The 21006-nt window shown below is 43.4% G+C and overlaps 6 non-coding genes across 6 annotated transcripts; 2 read left to right on the forward strand and 4 right to left on the reverse strand.

Moving 5' to 3' along the window:
• Window positions 1-839: 839 nt before the first annotated feature.
• On the reverse strand, window positions 840-911 carry TRNAP-AGG. The gene has a single exon. It is a non-coding gene; the product is annotated as a tRNA-Pro (tRNA).
• Window positions 912-1237: 326 nt separating this feature from the next.
• TRNAT-UGU lies at window positions 1238-1310 on the reverse strand. The gene has a single exon. It is a non-coding gene; the product is annotated as a tRNA-Thr (tRNA).
• A 6461-nt stretch (window positions 1311-7771) lies between these two features.
• Window positions 7772-7853, forward strand: TRNAL-UAG. Its single transcript has one exon. It is a non-coding gene; the product is annotated as a tRNA-Leu (tRNA).
• Window positions 7854-10696: 2843 nt separating this feature from the next.
• TRNAY-GUA lies at window positions 10697-10787 on the reverse strand. The gene is given in 2 exon segments: window positions 10697-10732; window positions 10751-10787. It is a non-coding gene; the product is annotated as a tRNA-Tyr (tRNA).
• Window positions 10788-11435: 648 nt separating this feature from the next.
• TRNAT-UGU lies at window positions 11436-11508 on the reverse strand. Its single transcript has one exon. It is a non-coding gene; the product is annotated as a tRNA-Thr (tRNA).
• A 1427-nt stretch (window positions 11509-12935) lies between these two features.
• On the forward strand, window positions 12936-13007 carry TRNAP-UGG. The gene has a single exon. It is a non-coding gene; the product is annotated as a tRNA-Pro (tRNA).
• Window positions 13008-21006: the final 7999 nt, after the last annotated feature.

Genomic DNA, 21006 nt, shown 5'->3' on the forward strand with positions numbered 1-21006 from the left:
CAAATGCTGATAAGCGCTGCAAAGAAAAAAAGAATGTAGGGAATAGTGACAATTGGAGGCTATTCTGGAAAGGGTGATCAAGGAGGGTTGTCTCTAAAGAGGTGACATTTGAGTACAGGAGGAATTAGTGAGAAAGTTATACAAATATCTGAGGAAATAATATCCCAAGAAGAGGAAACAGCAAGTGAAAGGTCCAGAACAGGAAATAAGGGCCATGTAATTGAGAAACAGTCAGAAGGCCAGTGTAGCCAGAACAGGAGTGAGAAGGAGGGAGGGTGGGAGGAAGGGAGGAAAGAGAAAGGGAAGGAGGGAGCAAGGGAGGGAGGGAGGAAGGAAGGAAGGAAAAGAAAAAAGACACTGCTATATGACCACACCTAAAAATTCTTTTAAAGGGTAATGCATCAAACATTTGTAAAACCCTGACAATGTCAGTATGCATCAGCCCCAGTTCCTTTGCAGGAAAGAATACAGCTCCGTATATTTGGCACTATATAAAGTTTCCAAGAAATTTCCTATACAGTATTTTATGTGACTGACAGAGATCCCGGGAGTCAGGCAGGGGACGGGAAATTGTTACCATTCCCATTTCGTGACGGAGGCAGAGCTGGCAGAGGGATCTGATCTCCGGCCTGCCCGCCCGCCAGTCGGCCGGGGAGAGCCGAGAACAGCTCGTCAGACAGAGATCAAAGGCTAGCTTGCGGCTGTGTCTGCTTCGCTATTTCCCATTGGCCAGGGAGCCTTCGGTTGCAACTTTCTAAAGCAGAATAGGGAGAGCAAAATGCTGTGGCATAAATACTGTGAACACGGGAATCGAGGCAAAAAAAAAAAAAAAAAAAACAGGGCTCGTCCGGGATTTGAACCCGGGACCTCTCGCACCCTAAGCGAGAATCATACCCCTAGACCAACGAGCCGCCCTGTAGACGCTTTTTAACTCTGCCTCAAGGCTCATTCCCGGCGCTAGGCGTTTCCAGAAAAACTGTCATCGAGTGCCTTCTGTTGGAAGGAATGCGTGCTTGTTTTCTCAGAAAGCCTAAGTCTCAAGCTACAGGAGTCCTTTATCAGCTGCTATGGTGCATTCAGAACAGGAGAGCAAATCAGGGAAAGTCTGAACGCCTTCCTCCTCAGGCCAAACGCAGGGCCTGGGAGAATCTGCGGCCGTGGTAACCCACCCTTCGACAGACCTTCCGGCTTAACTCCTAAGGAGTCTGGAACAGGATTTAGAGGAAAAAAGGACCACAGGCCCCAGCGAGATTTGAACTCGCGACCCCTGGTTTACAAGACCAGTGCTCTAACCCCTGAGCTATGGAGCCTTCCCCTGGTTAGGCTTTTTCTACCACTCATCTTGTACAAGCACTCAGTAAAGCCAGCATCCTGGAGTATTAAATAGAACTTTGACCGGGGTGAAAAGATATTCTCCCACAAAGTTAGATTTCCTTCATGTTCTGCCAACTCTTCTAAAAGACTCAGTTTTGAGTACAGCCACCTCCAGGCCATCTTAGCGTCTCTCATCTTGATACTTTCCTGAGACATTACCTCCTGTGCCTCTGGTGTCCAGAAAAGATGCAGATTTAAGAATTGCAGATATTTGGGTGCCTGGGAGACCCACCTGAGAAGTAAGAGGCGCATAGAGAGGGTGTCTGATGGGGAGATTAGATAATGCACTCCTTTCACTTAATATTGTGGTAAAATCTGGGGAAGGTGAAAAGAGATTTACCATGGTTTTGTCCTTTCTGATTTCAGAGCCCCAAACCTTAACTTTGTATTTTGGAATTAATGCCTCCTTCACAAAAGTTGAGGTGTAGGAGCAAGTAGGGAAAAGAGATATTGGGGAGAAAGAGTTTAATCCTTCCTTAAAGACATATACAGATTTATATACATCTTTGGTATAAAAATAATATAAATAAATAAATAAAATAAAAAATATGTATATAATTTTTAAAAAAGGATTTTCACTTTTTGAAAACCTTGTTTATATAAGCTAGTAAACAGGAACTAAAATTTAAGATCTTGTACTTTTTTTATTATTGCAAATACAATAATAGATGAGAACATTGGAAAAAAGCTCTCGTTCATGCAACCCCAAGGAGTGAACCAATTCTGTTTAGTAAGATTTAGACTCTCTGCCCACACACCTGCTCTTGTACCCACTATTTTTTAATGTTTTCATTTGCCCATGATCATGAAGTTTGTCAGAAATCTGTAGACCTGTGATTCATTGTATTAGAGTAGGCAGATAATTAGGTTCTCACAGAATACTTGGGAGGTCCTCGAGGATAAAGTCATGGCCAGCTGTCAAAGTCAGAGGCCTGTTCCGGCAACAGTCCATAAGCAGCAGGACCAAACCATCCAGGCCCAAGATGGCAGATGCCAAGACAAGAAACCCCTGACCCAGTTACAAAGAAGAAGTGGAAACCCTGCTTTTGGCCCCCAACAAATGAATTTCCCACTCCCTAGTTAGCACCTGCAGGTAAAAGATAGGAACCCAAACCCCAGGGATGCAGTACTCTCTCTTGAGCTCACCTGTTATCATATCTTAAGAGTGTATTTTTTGCCTTAATAAACTTTCCTGGGTGTGCTTCGTGCTCATCTGCTGTGTTGCATTTCTGTCCTTGATTTATTTCTCATGACAAAACCAAGAACCTCCCACTACTCCTTGATTCTGGCTGGGTTGAGGCCCCAGGGCCCCGGATGTCCACAGTGTAGATGCCCCTTTCAGGCAGCAGGCTTGAGCAATAGAAACCTGATCAAGACAAAAGGGCCAGTGATAACCCCCTGGCTAAATACAGACAGGCACATCAGGTGACCCATGTCAACGTATTCATAAGCCCTAATTGACCAATTGGTTACTTAAAACCAGGCACACTTACCAAAAAGGGAAAATTCCATACCTTCCCCATATCTCCTCACCTCCTCCCACTCTTTTTAAAAAGATTTTATTTATATATTTGAGAGAGTGAGAGAAAGAGCAGGAGAGGGGGGAGGACCAGAGGGAGAAGCAGACACCCTGCTAAGTGGGGAGCCTGATGTGGGGCTCAATCCCAGGACCCCAGGACCATGACCTGAGCCGAAGGCAGACGCCTAACTGACTGAGCCACCCAGGCTCCCCTTCCCCTTTACATACAGTCCTTCCCCGCTGCCTCCTTGCAGACAGTCTGTCCTTTGCTCTCCTGCCTCCAGCTCCCTTGAGGTGTAGTCAATAAATTTTTCTAACTCCTTTGTTCTGCTTCAGGTGAATTCTTTCACCTAAAGCACCACTGGCTTCCATCAGATCATGGCCCCACATGTGGGGCTCCCCCCACAACATCTAGTAGGGAGAGATACCACACGCAGTTCACCTGGTTACTGGGTTCACAGTGGTTACTGTGTCCTGTAATTCTCACGGTGTCAATGTAAAACATGATGCCGCTGCACTTACAGATTTTTAAGAAAGAAAAATCTCTAGATAGGCAAAATTGGGCATTTATGGCAGATATTCTTGGTTCAGGGCCAAGTCATGGAGAGGCCTCACAAGGTCCTAAGATAAGACGAACATATTCAGCTGTTTAGGGCCAAGAAGGTGATAGGATCTTCTGTGCTTGACAACAGTGGCTTCTCCCAGTGCTCCCGTGGGGCCCAAACCTCAGTCCTTCTCTCTCTCCTTGTCTGCAAGAGAACTGCAAGTCTTTGAACTGACTGCTCTGCTCTGGAGAATCCAGAACTGGTTTTTGTCAACCGTTTGCCCACACAAAGCATTTTTTTGGTGGAAACCTCCAAGGTAATCAGCATGGTCATCCCTTTGGACCTAAAGACAGGTGTCGTAATTCTTAAGAAAATGGCAGGGTGCTTGATTGTTTCTCTGGGGCAGAAAAATCAAACCAAAACAAATGTGGACTCATAGGTGGTGTTGATGTGTGCAGTCACTGAGTATGTAGTGTAGTGGTTAGAAAACACCTGGGTCAGTTACTTAGCCTTGCAGAGAGGAAGTATCCTTGTTTTGGAGATGAGGGTTCATTACTATCCTCATTGTTATTACCATCTTTATTATTGTCCTTTTATTCAGAGACACCAGCCTAGAGCAAAATTGCTAACCCGTCAAAACTGTCTCCCCAACAGCTTTCTCCTCCAGCCCCTGCTTGCTGTTTCTCCTCCTCTCTTACTCTCCTGTTGCATTCTTGGCTCCTCTTACCTTTTTCTAGACTCTGTTTCCTCATCCTCATCTTGCCACAATTCGGCAAGCTCACTTCTATTCCCTGTATGGACTGATTTCTTCCATATAACCCATACACTGCTTGTCACACATCTAAAAGGAATTTAAAATGCTCAAAGGAACATTCCAAGAGGAGAGAAGCCAGGGTAACAACCACGGGCCTGATGTTGTTTTTTGTCTCTTGTTCACAGAGATCATCTTCAGAGGCAGGCTCCTCACTCTTCTCACAGGATAAATAAACTTTTCCCCAACAGACCCTATCTACATACAGTCTATTTCCCCCCTTTTTTTTTTTTTAAGATTATTTATTTATTTATTTGACAGAGAGAAATCACAAGTAGATGGAGAGGCAGGCAGAGAGAGAGGGAAGCAGGCTCCCCGCTGAGCAGAGAGCCCGATGCGGGACTCGATTCCAGGACCCTGAGATCATGACCTGAGCCGAAGGCAGTGGCTTAACCCACTGAGCCACCAAGGCACCCAATACAGTCTATTTCCTACCCCTGAAGTTTGTCTCAGGATCTTGCATCTACCTCTCTCATTCTTCCAGCCACACACTGCCCTCAGCTCACTTGGGTTGGTCTGACTTAGGACCCCATTCCACTAGTCCCTTCCAGAAAACAACATCAAAAAGGCATGTTCCAGAGTGCTCTGGACAATTAGAAATTCTTGACTTTTAACTTGACCCCTACTAGCGATCCTAGGGTTGTTCTTAATCATTTTTCTCTTTTATTTGTCTCTGATTCTTCCATTTTCCCTCAACTCTTTGTTTTGCAAAATTTTAACTCTAGTGTGGAAATAAATGAAGTGTGGAACTAAATGACAACAAGAACAGGCTATTTATTCAGACATTCTAGTGTGGAGCTAAATGACAACAAGAACAGGCTATTTATTCAGAGCTTGCTATCGCAAGGACGTCAGCTGTTGCCACTTGAGTTTCGGCAGACACTCAAAGGCACACAGAGAAGTGGGAAAGTTTTATAGTGGAAAAAAGGAAGGTTTCAGGTGGGCCTTGACTGAAGGCTGTTGGCATGGGGAAGCTGTAGACAATCAATCTAGAAGCAGGGTATCCCTCTCTGATTGGTTAGGGGTCCAACATAGGATCCATTTCTTCAAGGGTATAGACCAAGGCTCCTTTCGCCATTGAAGGATCCAGGGAGTTCAAGGTAGGCACAAACATGCAGCATCCCATGATATAACGGAGCTCTGCTGTAATGACCAGGTTTTTTCCTGTTGACTGGTTCTTTTTCTGGCCTGATCAAGAAGGGCTCAGGTCACTTCCATCTTACGAGAATCTCTGTTGTTGTTGTTTTAGTTTAAACCTTGTTACACAAACTGTGGTTTATTCAAATGTGTATGTGCCCTAACATACACAAACACAAGTATGCCTGTGTAATCACATCTGAAGATCTCATCAAAAGTGTAAATAAGACTTTCCCAAGACCTATCCATAGACCCTGAGTTTCTTGTCTGGCTCAATAGGAGGCATAATATTTCAACTGACATTTTAATTTTTAAAACTTGTTTTAATAATTATTTTAAGTAGACTCCTTGCCCCACCTGGGGCTTGAATTCACCAGCCTGAGATCAAAGGTGCTCCACCCACCAAACCAGCCAGGCCCCCTCAACCGATATTTTAAATATTTGTTCTCTCCCTTCCCATTTCCGCCCCACTTCTTTCAAGTCATAAAAAGCCCCAGGTTCTTTTCTCCCTTTTGGACTGATGCTTCCTTATCTTACTGAGGTAGTTACACATAACTTCTGGGTTCTCTCCAAGTTGAGATTAACACCAGTTTTCCCACATCAGTCTTTCCATAGTGGCAAAGACTTCTGTGTAGTGCTGAAGGCAGTCAGCTCACACTGGCTTTCTTCTGAGGATTCTGAAACACAAAGTGAAATTTCTTAGAAGTCATACCCTTCAGCCAAAAGGGCTGGCTACAGGTATTTGAATCCCTCTGCCTCCAGTGTGTAGGACCCAGAAGCCACACCTTCGACCACCCCGGTAGACAGGATGGTGCCCATGGCCTTCACTGCTGACAACTTCCAAGCCTGTGCCTGGCTCCTGACTCTGGGAGCTTCTGGAGAGAAAAAGAACTTGGTTGGAGCCTAAGGGTGGACACCCATGTCTGCCAGGGAAGCTCAGAGTGCTCATGAACTAGAACTAGAGAGGGGGAAAGCAGGAGGCAAAAAGGCAGCACTTACTATATTGTCTGTCAGCAAGGAGGGGTCGGGTGCTATAGGGGTGGAGGTGGCAGGGTGGAGGGGGTAAGGCCCAGCAGGCAGCGAGCCTGCCCGGGGTGGGGTGGGTGGGGGGAGGGGGGAAAGGGATGCTGATGGGACGCCCAGGAAGACCCCGCCTCCAACCCCGGTCAGTCCAGGCCCTTTCCTTCGCGCAACTCAACCTTCTCCTGGCCCCAATTGTCCGCCTGGGTCTACAGCCACCGGATGCTCCCTGCTCCCTATTTCCAAGCAGCTTTTCTGGAACGTCTTTTCTGTTCGTCGCCCCCTCCCATAGCAGCGAGGACGGGAGCTAGCAGGACCTTCGCTCCGTGAAGATCCAGGGAAGAATAACTTTTTCTCTTTCCGCGCACACCCAGCGAACCTCCCCACCCCCCTACCCCAGGCCACCAGGACTTGGGGAAAGACCTCAGAGAGCCCTCAGGCAAGGAGAAGCAGGAGGTGGGAGAGCTGGGAGACGGGCCCTTGAAGATCGAAAACGTAGACTCCTGGGAGAATTTCTGGCTCCAGAGACCCAGAAGTGGCCAACCAGAAATAGCAAAAATATGAATAGAGTTAAGACAGCATCCAGGGCTTTGGGCAGAGTAGAGTTCATGGACAGGTAGGAGATCACACTTTGGGTCAGGACAATGCAGGTATCACTCATGAAACTTCTTCCTAGCTTTCCCTCCTCTCCTCTCAAAAGAAAGCGCGTGGCGATAGCGGCTTCTGGACCCAAGGGAAGCCCGGAACCCACCCCTTTCTAGGTTGGGGACGCTCCTGGAATGAAACCTCCCTTGCCCGGGAGGGGGGTCATTTTGGTCCCTATCTAAGGGAAACGGTTCGGGTAGGACAGCGTACGGTGGTTACTGACTACGATGGTCCCAACTAGACCCAGTCTCTCCATTCTGACTGAACCTGGAGGAGGAGGCGACCGGGGAGTTCCCGGGGAACGCGGTGGCAGCCTGGCCTCCTGCTGGATCTGAACTCCGACCTCATTCGCGCTGAGACTCAGCCACAAACTAATGACTCAACAGCAAGGAGTTCCTTATTCAGTCTTCTTTAATTACCTGTAATAAGTCGCCGGCGGGATTTTTATTTTTTCTTCGTCTTATTGCCTAGGTTAAAGAAAAGGTAGAGATCTCTCAAGGACGTTCACGCTGATAATCGCTGACTACCTTGTGGCTCACTTTCCAGGCGGGTGAGAATACGATGATTCCTCCTTTCCTGTATTTAATCAGATCTGTAGGGATGAATGAAAACGCTGCGGAGAAGCCTACTAACCATGAAGGAAAAGATTGGAATTTTGAGCCTGCAGGCTGGGATGGGTAAATAACTTAGAGATGGGGGGAGAAAAGCTTCATGACAGTTGGTAGTGTGGCCGAGCGGTCTAAGGCGCTGGATTTAGGCTCCAGTCTCTTCGGAGGCGTGGGTTCGAATCCCACCGCTGCCATTGCTGCATTTTAATCTAGCCACAAATCCCTAAACTCTGTTTGTTAGAAGGTAGTTTGAAGAAGACTATGTAACAGTATCTGTTTGAAATTCCTCTTTCCCTAAACTACCTTGGTTTACTGCTTCAGATTCTCCTGCTCTTCTGATACTCCCTCCCAGGCTTAGTATTTGCACTGGGCTTTCCAAAAACTCGAGCTTTTGCACTGCTTTTGTGTTCCCTCAATCGGAAACGTTTTTGGTCTTCCTCTTCTAAAATCCACACTCACACTGATTCATTCTTATGAGGTGGCTTAGTCATCATCTGGTCAGGAAGACTTCCCAGAAATTGCCCTCCCCGCCACCCCCCCCCATCAGTCCACCACTGACACTCATTTAAGAGCTGCAGCTCTATATTCTGAGATACAACCTGCGCAGACTCTATTTTGGTTCCAATTACATTACTTTTGTAATTGAATATGATGAATTAGAAACCCAATACTTCCCAGCCTTCAAGCTCTCACTCAGGCATCATTGCTCCATGGGGTGGTGTTGGGTAGGTAAATAGTTGTTTTGATTTTGACTTTGCAGGTGGGTTTGTAAACTGATTCTTGACTGACTCCTTACATAGGGCCCAGGGACTGTGTGCTGTGAATGGTGTTGGCTTAGCCACTCCCCAGTTCCTTCCAAATGAATCTACTTATATTGGAGACTGTCCAGGTCTCTAAACCACTCAGCTGCAATATCTGTGCAGAACCTGACTCTGAGCATGAAAGAGGAGATGATGTACTCAGGGACTGCTTGGTGGTGTCCTCTTAGAAGGGTTATCCCACTGCAATTTTCAGCCATTTACAGCCCCTGTTCCTTACAGTCCTACTCCTGCATTTGAGCAGGCAGCTCCCCTGGAGAAGGTAGAGGAACTTCCTAGGAGTGTCATGAGGAATGAGTGAAATAAAGGGAGGAGGGAACTAAGACTCTGCAAGAAACAATGTCTTGGGTTTTTTTCACATCACTTTTTGATTGTGCCTTCCTTTTTATGATTTTTCCCCTCATCGTTCAAAATCCTCTTCCATGTTCTCCCAGGCCCCTTCATTTCACTTCAATGACTCCTCTTTGATGTTCCCTTCCTTTTCACCCACCTCTCACCAAGAAGATCACGGGCACCTATGGTTTTCACAAAAGAGACCATATTTTTCTCAGAAATGGAGAGATTTCTCTCTTAGCCATGTGAGGATACAGTGACAAGTCAGCCGTCTTATATAAGCAGGGCTTTGTCAGACACCAACTCTGTCAGCATCTAGATCTTGGACTTCCCAGTCTCCAGGACTGTGAGCAATACATTTTTGGTGTAAGCTACAAAGATATTTTTGTTAGAGCATCCTGAACTGACCAAGACTAGAAGTTTTAGGTTCACAGCAAAATTGGGTAAGAAAATACAGAGTTCCTACGTACCTTCTCTCCTCCCTACCCAACGCATAGCCTCCTTACCATCAAGACCTGCTGCACTAGTGAGATACATTTGTTACGATTAATGAACCAACAATTATATATCATTATCAACTCAAGTCCACAGTTTACATGAGGATTTACTCTTTGTACTATGTACTTTATGGATTTTGACAACTGTATAATTACATATATCCACCATTACACTCTAGAATCATACAGAATAGTTTCACTGCCCTAAAAATTGTGCTTTGCCAATGCATCCCTCCCTGCCTTTAATCATTTGCAACCACTGATCTATTTACTGTCTCCATAATTTTGTATCTTTCAGATATGTAGCCTTTTCAGATTGGCTTCTTGCATTTAGTAAGATGCATTTAAAGTTTCTCCCTATTATTTCATGGCTCGGTGTCTCATTTTTTCTTAGTGCTGAATAAATATTCCATTTGTATCAATGTGCCACAGTTTATTGTGGTTTTTGTGTGGACATACCTTTCAACTCATTGAGGTAGTTACCTAGGAACATGATTCCTGGGTTACATGATAAGAGTGTGTTTAATTTTGTAAGAAACTGCTAAAATGTCTTCCACAGTGGCACAGAGTATGTTTCACCTTCATTTTGTAAAGGTAAAACACTTTTTAAAAATTAATTTAATGTATACACGTGATATATTTTGAAAGAAAAAATAAAAATATAAAGAATACAGATCACCTACAAATAAGTATATTTTACCGTATTTCCTTTTTTCATGTATAAATGATAAATGTATAGAAGTAGGATAGAATACTTGGCCAAACACTATCTTTTTTAAGGTTCCTGATTTATAATGCTCAGTGCCCTCCAGAAACAGTGCCCTCCAGAAACAACATTCTACAAAGAATGTCCTTCTCACTACACCCCGGTCAGTATTAAATATTAATCAACATTTTCTAATCCGGTGATGAAACAATATCCTCTCGTTTAAATCAATATTTCCCCCTTATTAATGAATCAACAGCTCCATATGTATATTTAGACTTTTGCATTGCTTATTCTCTATTGTGTATTTATCCTTTCCAAGGGCGGACTTTCCTTAACCTCTGATTTCTCTAGCATACATTATTCACGCTTATGAAAAAGTGTAGGTGTCTGGTGAGGTCGAGGGATGTTACCCACTATTTAATCAACTTAAACTGGCCCTAAAGTTTAGGAGGTAACATTCAAATCTAATACGAAAGCCATTAGTTTACATTTGCCAGTAAACCGAGTAAACTAAAGCACATCTACCGCATGATCGCAAAGAAGGTAAGTGAAGTTTCTTGGCAGGCGGAATGCTGCTCTCTTGTTGCCTGAAAATAGAATCTAAATGTTCAGGTCATCCGATTGGGAGGATAAAACGTTCAGGAAATTGAGTAGGAGACATCGTTAAAATGCAATGCACCTCCTTCGAGCCGGAATCGAACCAGCGACCTAAGGATGACCGCAACTGTTTCCCTCTACAGTCCTCCGCTCTACCAGCTGAGCTACCGAAGGGCGCGGCATCACTCTCTTAGCAACAGATTTTTGTGGCTATAGTAAAGGGCAGGTGAGACGTCTGGCTCCTTTGTATTTGCGATTCAGACTAAAATTGAAGCCCACCAAGTCCCCAGAGAGTCTTATCGATAACCAGTCGAATCCCGGGGAGTAACCTGGGGCGTCAGACGCGGACTCTGAGTCTGAGAAAGTGATCATGGAAGCAGGGTAGAAGCCCGATGGGGGCGTATCCGCCCAGCTTCTGGACTACGCCGCCGAATTAACTCGAGAACCGGTGGCTGCAGAGGCACGGGAGAAACCCGGCGCCCGCCGGCACTTGGGAAGTGCGCAGGACTTCACGCCCACGGGGTCATGGCTGTCAATAGGCCTACGTTGCCCTGTTCCGCAAACAGGGAGGTGTCGACTCCTGCCACCCTCATTCTGTCTTCCAGCAGACTTGAGTAATCTGATTCCTCTCCTGCTTACTGGAAGGTAGACACCCCACTTTTCCCTCAGGATCACGGGAGCCCAGATTCTATGATCTTCTGTTCTGGATCTCCAGGATCCGATTTTCCCAGAAAGATCACACAGTGCTTTTTTTCCCCTCCAAGTCTGTTTCAATAAGTGGACAAAAACGGAGAATAATGTGGGAAAATAATCAACCCCCACAGGCTCCAGCGAGATTTGAACTCGCGACCCCTGGTTTACAAGACCAGTGCTCTAACCCCTGAGCTATAGAGCCACTTCACAGGCTGTTTTTTTAAGTGTTGAATTCCTTGTTTTAAAAACTGTGGCCAACTGGCCTTTACCTCTGAAGTTTAATTCAGACTCGAAAGGAATTTGTTTTGAAGGAAGTACCCTCAAACAACCGAGTAACAAAGAACTGTGTTCTTGACTAGGCCTAAACTAGGATGTAAGCACCATGGTACATGCTCCTCAGCCTCAGTCCTGACAAGTCCCTGAGCTCGGGCCACAGCAGGGCCCGGAGTGGAGGGAGGCCTGGGGTCAAGTGGGGTGGGGTGAGGGTGCCTTACAGAAGAGAAGGATGGAAGACATGGCAGCAGCCTCATTGTCTCCAGTCTGCTTGGATTCATAAAATGAACCTCTCCAGGTCTTGTAGATTATGATTGGGGTGGTGACCTGGGCCTGAGATCCTCCAGGTCTCCTGAAGCTGACCTTGGCTAACCCTTTCCTCCGTCCTTTAACACTCTCTGTTAACAACTTGGAGGGCGAGAGGCAACTCCTCTCTGGGCCCCCAAGCTCTTGTAAATGCCCAACTTGAAGTCCAGAACAAATAGAAAGTGGCCACTTGTGGGAGGGTTGGGAAGGGAACGCTCCTCTTCTCCTTTTCTCTCCTCTGGTAGGCGGCCCAGGAGTCTGGTGCCTGGTTCAGGAGATTCCATAGCCATTTACCGAGTCTGTACCCTGTGCCAGGAACATGTTAGCCGCAAGGGCAGATAATGTGACCAAGGCAGACAAGTCAGAGCCCAAGAACTTCGTTCCCCAAGCAGAAAGCCTTGCAGAGTAAGGACAAAGTCCTCCCTTCCCTCTCCACCCACCACCTTCTGGGTGATAGAGAAGCAGGGGTCCAGCCTTCTTTAAAAGAGGGTATAGGAAGCGGGCAATTCTTCCCCGAGGTCACCTTCGGCCGGCCCATGAAGCGTACCTTAAATCCAGACCTAAAGCACAAAGTTTATTAAATAAGGCTGAAAGGAAACAGCCAAAGCATGCATGCAAGTGTTGAAAGAGAGAGGGAGAGCAGAGCGAGCTAAGACAGTGGTTCTAGGATTTGACCCCCATAGAGGCCATAGTGTCGAGGTCTTCCACTGGTCCTGGAGGTAACCTTTGCCTTTTAGTGAGGTGGGTGGTTCTTATTGTTCCTTTATCCTTACACCCCTGGGTGCCTGCAATGAATGGTTCTGGTCCCAACCATCTAAGCAGCCAGACCCCACCTCAGAAGGGTCACGGACAGACTCACAGCTCAGCCTGAGCTTCTTCATGAGCATTCCTACCTCCGGAACGGGGTGGGTCAGGTTCATCCGAATGCGCATACTGATGTTTTGGGGGTCTGGAGGAAATCGCTGGGCTTACGAGCAGCATCAAAAACAGTGTGAGGCAGCTAATAGGATGAATGAACATTCCAAAAGAGGAAAGCCCGCCTTCAGAGCCGGCTCGTTGGTCTAGTGGTATGATTCTCGCTTTGGGTGCGAGAGGTCCCGGGTTCAAATCCCGGACGAGCCCAGTTTTTCTGTTTTTTGGACACACCCCCCGCCTCCCGTGTAGAGCCAAATAAAGCCAACGCCGCCCAAGTCTAAATGCACCTAGGCTGAGGACCGCTCCAGCCTGGACCTGTTCCGAGATCAGCTTCCGGACAAGTCGCACCTTCTGTGGACCAATACAGGAACAACGAAGATGCCACCGCGAGCCAAGGGCTTCTTGAGATCGGGGTGCACGGGTGTGGTTTGACAGGCTCTTTTGTCAGGAATAGCTTGCTCCTGCGGTTCTTCCCCAGGCACCTCGTGGGGAAAAAAGCTAGTGCGCTTCTCGCTAGGGCATTTCACACGGAGCAGAGTGGTACCCGGAGGTGTATTCGGATCGCAGTGTCGGGCCAGAATCGTCTACCTGAGGCCAGGGTCCGCGGTAGCGATCCTTCCGCGGTGCGGGATCTAGCCCCCGCCCGGGGAGCCCCGAGCCCAGTGAGGAGAGCGACTGCGCTCACGGTTCCGGACACTGTTTACCCCACAGTCACAAGTGCCTTTTCGAATAATGTAAAGCTGCGACCTGGGGACCCTTGAGCTCCAAAGGCGCAGACATCCATTCCACCCAAAGAGAGCCCAACTGAATATTTTCCAAAACTCTGTCCCTATAACGTAGTGATAGTTGTCTTGCCATTTCTAGCAAGAATCTACCAGACCCTTTCGTGCTCTTTGGTTGCTTACCTGGAAAACCAGAGGGCAGCAGTATGAGGTGTCTACCTGAAACCTTACACTGAGGTTGTAGATTCTGGTTTGTAGAAAGTAGCCCAAACCTGTGAACTGCTGGAATGATAGGCCTTCAAGTTTGTTTACCTTCCGAACCTGCTTGTACAAGGGGAACCTTTGACTGAATTTCTGATTCACTCGGTCATATTTGTCCTTACAGAGGTTCCGATCTTGGAAAGGTTACGTGGCCAGGCAAGAATGGAGGGTTTGGTGATTGGTGATTGGAAGGAGGGAAAAGAGAGGGTAGAATGTGCCAGGATGCCCTGCCTATTTGGTTGTCCCGCCAGAAATGTGACATATCTAGCCTGGGCTTTTTATGTGTTGGATGTGTTTACTACTGGGAAATGCAGTGTCCTGGGGTTCAGGAGAAAGCTTCAAACGAAAGAAAGGGTTCAGGAGAAATATTCAAATGAAAGAAAGATTCAAACGAAAAAGAGGTAATTGTATGTATGGTGACAAGCTGGGAGCTACACTTGTGGCGAACACAACGTAATGTATAGACTTATTGAATCTCTATGTTGTACACCTGAAACTAATGGAACATTGTGTGTCAACTACAATTAAAAAAAAAAACACAACAACAACACACAATATGGTGGTTAACGTTGGTTTGGAGAAGGATACTCAGGAAACAGCATGCACAGAGAAAGAATTTAAGGACAGGCCCTGTGTGTAAAAAGTTGAGAATGGAATCCAATGAGTGGAGGAACTGGAAAAGGAAGCATCATGGCAGTTACTTGTCCTGACAGCCAGTTTGATTCCTCAGGGGCTGCTGACCCTTCACCAGCATTTAAAGCAGGAAATGTAAGGAAGATGACAGGGGTGGGTTGAAGAATGAGGGGAAGGTGTGGACACATAGGTAAAGAATTCTTTGTAGGAGCTTGGCTTTGAAGAGGAAGACCTAGACCTTTCACATTTGGCTCAAAGTTCTCAGGGTAGTTCACGATTATTTAGTGGGTCCTTTCTTTCCCTGCCCTCAAGACAAGGCAGAGGTTTTTTGGCGTATCAAGGACTCTCAGGAGCTTTTATAACCAGCACAGATGAAAGTGGCGCCATTACTCCTCCTATTGCCATGGTAGGAGGCAGGCATACTGGCTGGGCTTGCAATCAAGATAGGAAGAACTCCGCAGAAAGGCACAGAGGAGCAAATTAAAGGGAACTAGCTCATGGCCTGAGGAGGGAGGTGAAAGAATTGAAGCCAGTTCTGAAAAGCAGAAATAGGTTTATTATCATCTTAAGTGGGAGAGAGGTTTGGGTTTCAGGACCCAAATAATGGTTATATTAGACAACTGACAGAATGGGAGAAGATATTTGCAAATGACATATCAGATAAAGGACTAGTGTCCAAAATCTATAAAGAACTTAGCAAACTCAACACCCAAAGAACAAATAATCCAGTCAAGAAATGGGCAGAGGACATGAACAGACATTTCTGCAAAGAAGACATCCAGATGGCCAACAGAAACATGAAAAAGTGCTCCATATCACTCGGCATCAGGGAAATACAAATCAAAACCACAATGAGATATCACCTCACACCAGTCAGAATGGCTAAAATCAACAAGTCAGGAAATGACAGATGCTGGCGAGGATGCGGAGAAACGGGAACCCTCCTACACTGTTGGTGGGAATGCAAGCTGGTGCAACCACTCTGGAAAACAGCATGGAGGTTCCTCAAAATGTTGAAAATAGAACTGCCCTATGACCCAGCAATTGCACTACTGGGTATTTACCCTAAAGAGTCAAACGTAGTGATCCAAAGGGGCACGTGCACCTGAATGTTTATAGCAGCAATGTCCACAATAGCCAAACTATGGAAAGAACCTAGATGTCCACCAACAGATGAATGGATCAAGAAGATGTGGTATATATACACAATGGAATACTAAGCAGCCATCAAAAGAAATGAAATCTTGCCATTTGCGACAACATGGATGGAACTAGAGGGTATCATGCTTAGCGAAATAAGTCAAGCAGAGAAAGACAACTACCATATGATCTCCGTGATATGAGGAAGTGGTGATGCAACATGGGGGCTTAAGTGGATAGGAGAAGAATAAATGAAACAAGATGGGACTGGGAGGGAGACAAACCATAAGTGACTCTTAATCTCACAAAACAAACTGTGGGTTGCTGGGGGAAGGGGGGTTGGGAGAAGGGGGGTGGGGTTATGGACATTGGGGAGGGTATGTGCTTTGGTGAGTGCTGTGAAGTGTGTAAACCTGGCGATTCACAGACCTGTACCCCTGGGGATAAAAATATATGTTTATAAAAAATTAAAAATTAAAAAATAAATAAAACAAAAAAAAATGGTTATATTGTCAGAAGTTCTTAAGGGTCTGATTAAGTCTGTCTGTTGTTAACTCAACAACAGACTCAAGAGTCCTGGTTGCTTGTGGTTGTTTTGTTGGTAGTATAACAGCTTTTTAAACAATATTGCTTATGGGAGCTGATATGGGCCTTTAATACTCTACACTATTGGGGCGCCTGGGTGGCTCAGTGGGTTAAAGCCTCTGTCTTCGACTCATGTCATGATCCTAGAGTCCTGGGATTGAGCCCCACATCGGGATCTCTGCTCTGAGGAGAGCCTGCTTCCCCCTCTCTCTCTGTCTGCCTCTGCCTACTTGTGATCGCTGTCTGTCAAATAAATGAATAAAATCTTAAAAAAAATACTCTACACTATTAACAATGTGGCACTGCTGCTTTGAATCATGCAAAAGAGTACCTGGTAAATCACTAGTGATCATGGCTATTTGACCCTTATCTAGCCCTTATGTCATCTGTCCTTTCAAAAATCAATGTGATGAGAGTTTGCTGTGTTCCAAATTACTAGGTACTCTTCTTATTGGCAAAAAACAAACTCAGGTAGAACCCAGTCTCTGTCTTCAAGGCATTTTTCAAAATAATGGGGAAACAGGGAAAATGGTGTCAATTACCAGAAAAAGTATATCATTTAGGATTCATAGTAGAACCAGTATAAGTTATGAAGCCTAAAATGTATTATAGGAATTATTGATACAATTCACCCACTTAAAATGTACACGTGAATTTTTTTTACAATATTTGAGGATTTGTACCACCATCAAAATCAATTTTACAGTGTTTTCATCACTTCAGAAATAGCCCTTTTACCGCATAGAAGTCACTCTTCATTTCCTCCCACCCCTCTTCTGCAACCCAGGCAACTACTACTCTACTTTCTCGTTATATAGATTTGACTATTCTGGATATTTAATGTGAGTAGAATCATACAATACATAGTGTTTTGTGACTGGCTTCTTTCACTTAGCATTATTTTTTTAAAGATTTTATTTATTTATTTGACAGGGAGAGAGAGAGAGAGAGATCACAAGTAGGCAGAGAGAGAGGGGGGGAAGCAGGCTCCCTGCTGAGCAGAGAGCGTGATGTGGGGCTCAGTCCCTGGACCCTGAGACCATGACCCGAGCGGAAGGCAGAGGCTTACCCACTGAGCCACCCAGACACCCAGCATTATGGTTTTAAGGTTCATCCATGTTGTAGTATTTATCAGTACCTCATTCCTTTGTGTCAAGTAATATTCTGTTGAATGGATATACCACATTTTATTCATCCATTCATCAGTTTGTGGGCACTTGAGTTGTTTCCACTTTTTGGCATTATAGTGCTGCTATGAATATGGTATAAAAGTTTTTGTGAGGACACAAAATTTTTCATGTCTCCAGGGCATATACCTAGAAGTGGAATTGATGAGTCATATGTAACACTGCATTTAAGCTTTTGACCAACGACCAATTTTTCTAGAGTGGACACACTAATTTACATTCCCACTAGAAGGGCATGAGTGTTCCATTTCTTTACATCTTCATCAATACTTATAAATATCTTTTCCATTATGGCCATCTTAATGGATACAAAGTGGTCTTTCATTGTGGTTTCATTTGATTTCCCTGATGACTAATGATGTCAAGTTTCATGTATTTATTGACTATTTATATAACTTTGTATGTCTCTTCAGATCTTTGCTGTTTTTAATTGAGTTATGTTCTTTGTGTTTTTGAAAATAGATGTTTATATATATTCTGGATACAAGTCCTTTTTCAGATGTATGATTTGCAACTACTTCCTGTCATTCTGTGAGACGTCTTTTTCACGGTCTTGATAGTATCCTTTGAAGCACAAAAATTTTTAATTATGATGAAGTGCCTTGTATGTGGTTGTTTTTGTTTGTTTGTTTGTTTTTGGATTGTGAGCTATGTTCAAGAAGGCTTTATCTAAGGGAGACTTGTATTATCTGTGCTGAGGTTGTGACCCTCTTGAGAGATGTATTCATTCTGCCCATGGGTGTTATTAACTGAGCATAATGTTTATATTAATGTATTGACTTACAGTTTCCCAGATGACACAAATATTTGTAATGTTTTTTCATAATTCTTATTTTTTATTAAGTTTTTATTTTAATTCTAAAACAGTTAACCTACAGTCTTCTATTAGTTTCATTTGTACAATACGGTGACTCAACAATTCCATACATCACACAGTTCTCATCACAACAGGTACCCTCCTTGATCTCCACCACTTATTTCACCCATCTCCCTGACCCCCTCCCCTCTGGTAACCCCAGATGACACAAATTTTGTGTATGAAGTCAAAGAGAGCTTCAGTTAAGAATTCTTAAAGAAGACTTTTTCCTAAAAGCAGACAAATTTGTTGATTTGTGGCAAGGGAAATTTTTTTCTAGTCTACTGTTTCACTGATAATAAGTGTTCTAGCTGTACGTGAGAGATTCAGTTTCAAATAGTCACTGGAGTAAGCCTAATATGCAAATGAGTACTAACACCCAAACTGTTGCTTACTTGAGTTTAATGTCTCTCTCAGGGCAGTGGCTATCATCTGCTTCTGAGTCTTTAATTCATTCAACAAATATTTCCTGGGCACATTCTATGAACCAGGCTCTGTTCTAGGTGTTTGAAATACATTCTTATTTTCAGCTTCCTCTTAATTTGTGATTTCTAAGAATAACTTTACAATTAGCTAATATTTAATAGCTTTATTGAAAAGGATACATCTGCAAAACAAAACAAAGTAGCTGGAAATGTGGTGAGAAAACCAAGCAAATGGAGTCCCAGGGGAAACAAAGAACAAAATGATTTTAAATAAAAGTCCAAGATCAATTATGCTGTTAACATTCAGATGAAGAGTAAATAATTCCTTATGGAATAGGAACTTGTAAAATAAGATTGAAAAAATAAAATTGAGAAAAAAAAGAAAATTGCACATTGCTTCCTAGTACAATTTTTATTGTGATATTTCCATTCCTAATCACATTCAATTACCTAATATTTGCTCTTATGCTTTATTAGTAAAATATCACTTTGTCAGACCCACTTTTTTAAAATAAATTTTTAAAATTTTTAAAATAAATATATAATGTATTATTAGCCCCAGAGGTATAGGTCTGTGAATCACCAGGTTTACACACTTCACAGCACTCACCATAGCACATACCCTCCCCAATGTCCATAACCCCACCACCCTCTCCCTACCCCTCTCCCCGCGGCCACCCTCAGTTTGTTTTGTGACATTAAGAGTGTCAGATCCACTTTTAAATCTTACAATGGTCTTATTATATTTTGACCTACAGTTTTTTTAATATATATATATATATACATATATATAATCTTTATTTTATTTTTATATATTAATATAACTATATATGCTAATATAATTTTATTATGTATTGTAACATCTATCATTTATATGGTCTATGAGTTCCTTGGTGGCAGTGACCATATATGCCTCTCTCTCCTTACCAACTTATTTCCCTGAATATTGTACTCGATAAACTTTTACTGAATTGAGTCCCGAGTAATTTCCTACAATAAGGTAATTTTAAAAATAGATGGTTTAATGTGCTTTATTGCCAAAATATGGGAGTGGTTATTTCCAAAAATATTATAAACTGTTATATGAATTCTCCTTGGCCAATGTTGGGGATTGGCTTCAGATTTTTAGACTCTGTGAAGATAGGGAATTTTTAAGCAATAGTTTATCTGTTCTCTGAGCAGCACTCCAAGTTCACTCCAGAAGTATTCTTTTTCCCTTTTAAACCACTGGTCATTCCTCCCATTCTTTTAGTTTTCACTCAAAAATACTTCGGGTATTGAAATGTTTCATGTGTGTGTGTATTATTAATAAAATTAGATGAAAGCATTACTATTTCTGGTGCCCACTGAAGTTTTATGGCCGTCTCTTTGCATGCTAATGCTCAGCTTACCAGTTTTGCAGTAGTATTTTGAGGTTGATGTGCTGTATATATACTTGTATATATATAAGCATTGTCTCTATGCATACAAACACACTCTAACATGGGATCAATCCCCATTTAATGGATGATAACCTCTGAAAACTTCTCTAACAAGAAAATACCAGAGAGGGTAAATCAGTTTTCCTATGATCTCCAATGTCATTTTGTAAACCTCTTTGTCATCCTTATTCCTTTGAATTATTATTTGTCTCTCGGTCTTCTCCTCTAAAATCAAAGCTGCTTGAGGTGAAGAACCATTTCTTGCTCATCTTAGCACATATCAGCACATATCAAAGATACTTCACAGAACTTTGCTGAACAAATGAAAAAAAAAGTGAACAAATAAATAAGTGAATATTTGTCTGGGATGTTCAAAGACCCCGCAAATAGGAATCCTTACTACCTTTCAAATATCCAGCGAAGAACATAAAACATACCACAAAGTCTGGTTCCTGGTTGGTATAACAACAGTTGGCATTCATAATTCTCTGATATTAAAGTCCCCGTCCCAATTCCAATTTTACTAAAAACAAAACAAAATTGAACATAACAGATATAAGAATGTCAAAAGTGGACTAATGAAAGGTATGCAATCCAGTGAAAAAATGAGTGATGTCTTTAATTCATCTTTGTAATACAGTGAAAATTAGAAAACTACATTAAACACTACTATTCATGAACTTGCTCTTGGAACTGCTTTTGCAAAGACACTAGGGATTACTGTGGAAAAGTTAGTCCCTAATTCAAATTGCTTTACTTCTTTTCCACCTGACAGTAAATGCAATGTTTCTCATAAAGTGTATATAAAAATACACAGAAAATTCATTTATTTTATTTTTATTGATTTTGAAGGTTATAAGGAATTTTTTCTTATTATTCTTGATTTTCATAAACAACTGAAAGACTCTACTGAGAACTTAAATCAGTTTTTAACTTTTGGCAAGTTCAAAAACAGATCTCTTCCCAGAAAAATGCA

The sequence above is a fragment of the Neovison vison genome, chromosome 13 (assembly GCF_020171115.1).
Source record: "Neovison vison isolate M4711 chromosome 13, ASM_NN_V1, whole genome shotgun sequence".
NCBI lineage: Eukaryota > Metazoa > Chordata > Mammalia > Carnivora > Mustelidae > Neogale > Neogale vison.